This window comes from Canis lupus, chromosome 2, assembly GCF_003254725.2.
Source record: "Canis lupus dingo isolate Sandy chromosome 2, ASM325472v2, whole genome shotgun sequence".
Lineage (NCBI taxonomy): Eukaryota > Metazoa > Chordata > Mammalia > Carnivora > Canidae > Canis > Canis lupus.
In genome coordinates this window covers 3,079,563-3,088,353 of record NC_064244.1, presented here as the reverse complement: position 1 = coordinate 3,088,353, position 8,791 = coordinate 3,079,563, and positions in this window count along the sequence as shown.

Sequence of the window (8,791 nt, the reverse complement as noted above, 5' to 3'; positions counted from 1 at the left end):
CCATCACCTGGGACGGTGCCAGTGCTGCCAGTACTGTAGATAGACACATTTTTGCAGGAAAGTGTGGTCGACATTCAAAACTAAAATATTATAGGAAACTCCATGTTCCTTTATAAGGCCATGCACTGCTATATTGTGTTAAGCTTCTTTGTAGAAAATAATGTTGACTTGCTCACAGGTGAGAAGCATCAGCCTGTCCACTGGAGCCCATGTTCCCAGGAACCAGTGGAGAGGGCTAACCACCAGGTGTTGGCCCTCTGTGATAGAACCATCTCTGTCATAAGGGTCATTTTGGGGAAGGTTTGGTTCAAATATATACACAGCTTTTTGAACACTTCGTTACATTAATGGAAACCTGTGTTACTCTGTTATTCCACTTCTTCATGTCCTCAGTCTTTAAGGCAAATCAAGATATCCCTATATATAATACCAGAAAATTTTTTTCTTCCCGTGTTTGTAAGCCACGATTTATATCTAGGCCTATTAAAAGTCCTTGGAGATCTTTGCACACCTGTCAAGAGAACCACGAATCACATTAACTCCGGAAAGAGAGCTGAGATTGTTCAACACATTGGCTTTGTTCGTGTTGAACTTGATTTGGTGGTGATGGGATCACGTGCTCTCAAAGGGAAATTGCAGGGATATACCAAATACTTTCAACTAAAAAAGTCAATGACACTCAGACAGGTACATTCTGTTTGGCCATCTAAAGATTGTGTCCCCAGGTGATCTGAGCAGAACAGTCACTTTAGCTATTGGTTGAAAAGCCTCACTTCCACTGTAAAACCATTTCAGCACTTGTTCATTAAATTTAAAACATCAAAGAGGATTTGCAAATCTGGAAAACATTTATGAAAAATTTAAATGGGGTGTCACTTTGGCAGTGTAAGTGGCATGAACTGTTTGATTTTCAACTATTTACAGATGTATCTGACTCTGGGATTAATGCCTATATTTTGTAGGAGAAATTGTGTATGCAAAGTTTTGACCAAATTTGCCTGCAGGAGGAAAATTGGTTTAAATATAGATAACGTGAACCTCTTCTCCTACATGTAGCATGTCTCTCTGTCGGTATGTGAGAAAAGAGACACATCTTTTTTTTTTAGATTTGTATTATTTTACAGCTCTTGATATAAGAAATTCTGCATCAGAAAACTTAAGGACGCAATGTTCTATCCTCAATTTTGTTTGGAATTCCTAAGTTCCAAAGTTGCCAAATCCTTTCTTCCCTGGTTGATATTTATGTTTGAGAACTTTCTTTAAATAACTATCTGGAAACCGGTCACATAAGACAATGCCAAGAGACAATATGAACTAGGAACATATACAGCTTCTCCACAAGTCTAGAAGTTTTCTTAAATATTGTTTTTCTGCTGGAGATTCCAGTAAATCAATGATACTATGACTCAGAGCTTCAACCCTTGAGGGAAAAAAAGGGGAGACAATTCTACTCTTAGCCTGGAATATTTTGAAAGACTAAGTGTTTTCTGTAATTCATATTTTAGGTATTATTTATGTCACTTCTTATCCCTCAAATGATTTGATGTGACTTACATAAGTATATACAATGCTTTTAAAATGAAGCCAAGAGAATGAAAAAAAAGAAAAAAGAATTGCCATTAAGTACACTTCACTGGAAGTCTGATCCATTTTGGGATCTGCATTTTCTAGCAGCCAACCCAGAGAAAGAAACATTCTTTTTGAAAGGTTTTTTTTTTTTTTTTTTTTTTTTTTTTTTTAAGCAATTGCTCAGGAAAAGTATCCTTGGCTCTGGTATCGGTACTAGTAAGACCTGAGTGAAACATTTTTACGTGGGTCGGTATAGGAAAAACATTCTTATTTTCTTAATAGCTTTCCTACATGCTATATTGTTGACTTTTTTAAAGACTTGCATTTTATACAATCCTCAGTGTGGATCAATGGCTAAACCCTAGAGAAGAGCTCAGGGAATGGCATGAAATAGTAGAATGGTGGCTTCCAGAAAATTCCAGAACCCTCATCTGGCTTTAACTAAGAAGAAAATTTTGTGTATCTAACAAAGTGAATGGACTGCCTGTTCTTCAGGCAGTCCTCCCTAGATGCTATTATCTCCAAAACAAGCCTTTGAAAAATGTTGAACAATGTCGCATAATCCTCCTCCTGCATACCACTTGGGGAGCTTTTCAAAAATGCTTAATGATATTTCTGAAATCTTAATCCCGTATCTCAGCCTCCACAAAACTTCTCCCTGCCACTGCCTTCATTCCGGTCATCATTGCTTCTCTCTCTCCCTCAGTCTGGAAACACCTTGGGCAGACATCTCAGGACACATTGGAATAGTTTAGTTAGAATTAAGATTTAGATTCTTAAAGCACACCCCTGACTTTAAAAGTCTTGCTTTCTTTTATCTACAGGAATAAACTATGACATCTTTGAAGGTCAGTCTGCTCTTTCAAATATCCTTGTGCCTTGCAAATTCTGCACTTTCCCATAGCTTTGTCATTGCTCCCACTGTTTCCTCTGGTGAAACCTTTCTCGGATCCCACCCTCGATGCAGCCCTAATTCCACCTCATGTTCAAAGCCAGTCAACTGTGTACTCCTCATGTCAATTAGAACAATGTCCTTCCCAAAGTTGGAGATCAATTAATAGTGAATGAATGAGTGAACAAATGAATGGATAAATGTTCATCTCAGAATCCTCTCTTGGCTTCAGTATGCAGTAAAGTTGAGGTTTTTTTTTTTTTTTTTCCATTATTTTCCACTTATGTAAGTCAATCCTTTCAGGGGAAAACAGACGTTTTGGCCTTTGTCACTCCTTAAAAACCAAAGAGGAAAGAAAGCTTTCATGTGTGACCCTTCACAGGAAGCAGAAAACCCTTCACATTGTATTCTCTTAAGGAGACCTTGTTTCACACCACGAATCAGAGTATCTGTGAGGGCAAGCCTACTCATGACACAGGGAAATCCACAGGAGAGGAATTTGCTCAAGATCTTGAGACCAGACAGCTTCAGCACAAGAGCAACAGCTCAGTGAGGAAAGAGGCATGGGGTTCGGGAACATCATTCACTCTTCACCTGCCTGCTATTACAGGTGCAATGACACCACAGGACACTGTGATTTATCAGAGGAAAATAGCTTGGTAATAGGAGTTGAACTAGACCTCATTAAGATGAAGCAGTGTCTGATATCCTTGAGTCAGACAAAAGAGAATATGAAATTGATGTGGTCAGCATTACTGCCAAGCTGCATTTGAAGAGAATCAAACAAAGTGGCAATTGACAGCACTTCAGGAGGAAAATACCCACAAATGAGACAGAAGCTTGTTGGATGTAAACCTCTAGTCTTAAATGCATTAAAATATGACTTTGCATTTGATTTCCTTCCACAGTGAGATCATTCAGAACCAATCTATAAAAGGAACAAGGTGTGCACATTTAATATGCTCTTGTCAAAGCCCTGCAGCAAAGGGTAGTGGTAGGATTAATTTAATTAGCAAACTCTCATCCTCTTAAAATAAGTATGGGCATGTTTCTGGTGCTGGAAAGACAAAAGTGCTTCATGAAAGGGGGACAGGGGAAAAGAGCTGGTGACTCCTGACTTGGAGAACACTGCTGCCACTGCCCACAACCCTCAAAGATCCTCAGTTATCAGATGAAAGATTACTAACGTTACTTCACTTTCTGCCACCTCTCAAACTGTAGGTAAGTTGGAGGCATTTGTTTGCAGCTCCCCTTAGCAAGCAAGCTCTACAATCCATAAATACAAAAGCCTTGATTCAGATGAAAGTTTACATTCTCCCATGGCTTCAGAAGATGATGGTCAACAGGCTTTTGTCTGAGAAGCAAATAGCAACTAGTGGCCTCTCCTCCATGTGAGGTTTGGTATTGCTTGTTGTTGTTTAGTGTTATTTACTGAATAACAGAAGACTTGGTGAAAATTTTTTTCCCAACAAAAAGATCTCTATTCATATTTTCCATGCAAATATTCCAAAGATCTATACCTCATCTCCCACCCAGGGAACATCCCCAGCCTTTTAAATTTCAGTCTTTTTGTTTTTGTTTTTGTTTTTGTTTTTGTTTTTGTTTTTGTTTTTTTTAAGTAGGCTCCACACCTAGCCTGGAGCTGAATACAGGACTTGAACACATACATGACCCTGAGTTCAAGACCTAAGCTGAGACCAGGAGGGAGGATTAGCTGAGTGAGCCAGCCAGGTACCCCTGAATTCCAGTCTTCGATGCCTGCTGCCACCATTACCATATTTCTAAAGTAGCCAGACAGCAGCAGTGGGCTAAGGAAAGGAGGCTTTGGGCTCCTTGGGTTGCAGCAGAGGTCCAAATTATTCCAGAGAACCAAACTTGAGTGGCAAGGAAGAGGAGAGCCCACTGCTCCCTCCTGGCTACTATGTTCTTCTTCCTTCTTCTGGTTGTTAATTTTTTTTAAAGTAAGAAATATATGGACTTGAAATAAAGTGAGGCCACCTTTTAAAAAGCATGAACACATAGCCTACTCCTTAATTTTAAAAACCTCAAGTTAGATACATCTATGTGATAGGTATTATAGTTTTAAAAAGATAAATGTTTTTTAAATAAAAATAAAAATGAATTTCTTATTGCTAGACTATTTCTCTAAAACAGAAAGTTTTTGTGTAGAATAAATCTTTGGAGAGCATCATCTTATTGGACATACAGCTCTTCTTCAGCCAACTGTGACAATAATAATAAAGGGTGAAGTTCAGTGCTGTGGGAAAAAACAGAGTAAACCAAAAAGTGCAGTATGTTCTTGGCAGAGATCTGCTTTGAAACATGACCTATAATAATTGCAAAAGAGGGAAATACTTTCCCATAATTCTTTAGAAACCTACTTTATCTGAACACTCGAATTAAAATTAAGAAATAATGGATTCTTTTCTAATTTTAATCCTACTTCTTAAAATAAATAAATTCTTCCAACAGGGGCCAGGGACAAATGTGGTTAAAGACAAAACCATGAACTGGCCATATCTATGCAGAGTTTCAGTTCTGTCTCTGGGTGACCAGGACTCCAGGATGTTGGCTGAGACTTTCTCATCACTTGACAAGGTGAGATTCAAAAACTGCCTTCTCTCATGGGTTGAGAAAATTTCACACTAAGAAGAAGAAGAAGATGAAAGCTTCTGAATTTTGTGAATACTTGATTCAAATAACAGCATTTGTACTGTTTTAAGGAACTTTCTTAAGGGATTTACCTTCCTAGCTTTGAACTTCCTGATAATTTTTTTCTAAGGAGAATTCCAATAAGCAAGAGGGTTAATTTTTTTTTCAGATCCTAGAGACAAAATAAATATGGTATGCATGATGTTCAACAGGATGAGAGGAAGAAAACAAGGTATCCTCGCATTGATCTGCTCCAGACCCCTCTTCAAATGCACCCCCATAAGATTATTTTACCAGACCAGGTAAAACGGTAGAGTTTACTCCAAAAGCAATGCTGGGCTTAAAAAACAAACAAGCACTGCAAAAAATCGTAACCCTTTAATTTTCACTGTGAAATATGAACATTCCGTTTTCTCCACGTTTAGCATGTAGCAAAGACTTATTTGCTAATGAGTTCTGTTTGTGAAGGAGTTTTTGTATGTGATTTAGGGAAAAAAATGTGAAAAGCCCACAAATAGAAGAACCATCATTTCAACATTAATATAATTCCATTTCCCACCCATTTCTCACAATCATGTACTCTTGATATATTTAATCTTTTGCAATGGTTCCCATAGCAACTCCTCCTGGTAGTGGCTGAGCTGAAGGCTACTAGAGTCTTAAAACCCAGCTCTGTCCTGGGCAGGATTTTTTTTCTTCTTTTCTATCTCTCTTTACATTTATTTGTTTATATTAAACCTGGTCTCTTAGAACTCTCCTTGTGTTGGCCATCAGAATCCTGCCAGAAATAAGAACATGAGATCTTTTTAAGGACAAAAGATGTGTTATTTTTGTTTTGTTTCATTTTTTGGTTTTCAAAACAGGGGCCCTGATTCTTTTAAATCTGATCTCCATCACCACTTTCAAATTTCTTAACAGCACTTCCAAACATGAGCAGGGGCTCCTTAAAGAAGTATTAATTAAAATGTTTCCCTAAAGAGTGAAAACATCACCTCTGCTCTGCCCTGTTCTAGGGTGACCAGGAAAACAAGATGCTGAAAATCCTGTGTAAAAATTCATGGGGTGACACAAGCAGGGTTTGCAGAGACAGCTCTGGGACTATATAATGCTTAAGAATTCAAATGGTAGGACATACTTTTCATTTCCTTCCTGCAATTTGTTTCTCTGCCCCCAGATAATACCAGCTCTGAGGAGTGGGCTCAGGGACTTGAAAATCAAATATTATTATTAATCACTGTAATTACTTTTCTTGGCCCAACTGTGGGGCTGGAAAGCAAATGAAATTCTCTTGAGTCCCATCTTAACTAAAACATGTTGCTGAGCCACAAGATTACCTCATCCTTAGTCATCCTAAACTAGAAAGAGTATTACTGCAAAAAAAAAAAAATTCTAATATATAATTGAGACTTTTTATTTATCTTTTTCCTAAAGATGAACTTAAGTCCTGTCTCTAACTCCCAAAAGTCCAAAAGAATGCAATGTGAACAAAATGAGTTTAAAAGTTACTTACACACATCAGCATGGAGAATACACTGCTATTTACCAGTTGAGCAAGATTAAAATCTCAAAGTTAATAATACTTAAACATCGTGTTTGAAATTATAGTATTTATATGTCTAATGACTTAGTTGTAAGTTCTCTTTTCTGATAAATGTACATCTGGGCCTCGATAGTCGCAAACCTCTGTAGGGTGCCATTCATGTTGAAAAAGTCATAGTATTTTTTTACGACCATTCTCCAGCAGATGGAATAAAAGTCTTTTGATCTTAAACAAACCAAAACCAGCATATTATGACAATTTTCTGTGAGTGGAAAGTAAAGAATCCTGAGGAATTTATGCCTTTTTCTAATTTACACAGAAGCAAATACTAAATATATTAAACACATTCCATTTAAAACCATCAGTATGGGCTACAAAATGTACCACAATATTTTAATTGAGATTTATGGTCAGTTGAAACTTTTGGTTATTTTGTGCTATACTCAACAATGATTAGAAATTGTTTAAATTTTTCAACCAGTGGATTTACTATTAGCCAGTCAAGTTTGAGACCACATGAATGCAACATTTTGACCCTTTATTAAAATGTTACTCTGACTTAGCTTCATGGGTGGCAGGAAACCCAAACTTTCATTTTGTAAGCTAGTTAGACACCCTGCTTACATAAGTTGGAGCACATCAATTTACCCATGTAGTCTTGTTTCTTCAACTAAAAAAAAATTACTACAGAATTCCTAAAGTCTCTTTGATTGTATAGTTTAAAAGATTATAAACTTGATCCACTGATATTTTCAGGAGTATATAATTGTGTTGTAGTCAAAAACACACAGCCTTAAAACAATAAAAAGTTTTTTATTTCATAGGTCAAATGGCAACACATGAAACATTCAAATAAGTCAAATCCTATTTTCTTTTTTATTGAAAATACATATTGAGGTATAATTGACATATAACATATAATAAATTGCATATAATTAAAGTGCACAATTTGATAAGTCTTGACTTATATAATACCCATCATCACCACAATCAAGGTAATGAATATATCCATGACCCTGGATAAATTCCTCATGTTCCTTTGTAATCCCTTCTTCCTGTCCCTGCCCCAAATCTCATTCCAATTCCCAAACACTGATCTGCTTTATTTCACTGTAGATTAGTTTGTATTTTCTAGAATTTTATATAAATACAATTATATAGTATGAATTATTTTTGTCAAGTTTTTTTCACTCAACATAATTTTTCTATTTTTGAGAGAAACTCCTTTAACTAGAAATGTTGTGTTTGAATCCATAAAGACCAACATGGAGGTGTCTTAAGACATCTGAAACATACTTTTATTGATAATTAACAATTTATTTTCTTGTTGATTTTGAGAAACACAAAATCAAAATTGTCTGAATTTTAACAAAGAACTACATTATGAAGTGAGAAGAGCTCAACTAGTGGAGGGTAGGGAATCTTGGATTTCTAGTTCTGTCTCTAATGCCTTAGTGTTCATTTTACTAAGCAAGTAGCAGTAGCTGTTTGTTTTTTTAATAACACTTTTTAGTTTAATCCCAGTATAGTTAGCATACTGTGTTATATTAGTTTCAGATGTACAATACTGTGATTCAGCACTTCCATACATCACCCAGTGGTCATCACAGCATGTCCTCCTTAATCCCCACCACCTATTTCACCCATCCCCCACCTACCTCCCCTCTGAGAACCATCAGATTGTACTCTATAAGTTAAGAGTATGTTTCTTGGTTTATCTCTCTTGCTCTTTTTTTTTTTCTTTCTGTTGCTTAAATTCTACAAATGAGTAAAATTTTATGGTATTTGTCTCTCACATTTTATGAGCATTATACTCTCCAAATGGCAAGATTTCATTCTTTTTTTCTGGCTGAATATTTAATATTCATATATATATGAATGGTGTATATATATTATATTCATATATATGAATATTAATGAATATTGTATATATGTATATATATACATATATATATGTATATATATACATATATACACACACACACCACACTTCTTTATCCATTCATTTATCGAGGGACAATTGGGCTGTTTATGTAATCTGGCTTTTGTAAATATTGCTGTAATAAACATAGAAGTGCATATATCTCTTTGAATTAGTGTTTTTATATTTTTTTGGCAAATACCTGGTAGTGCAATTA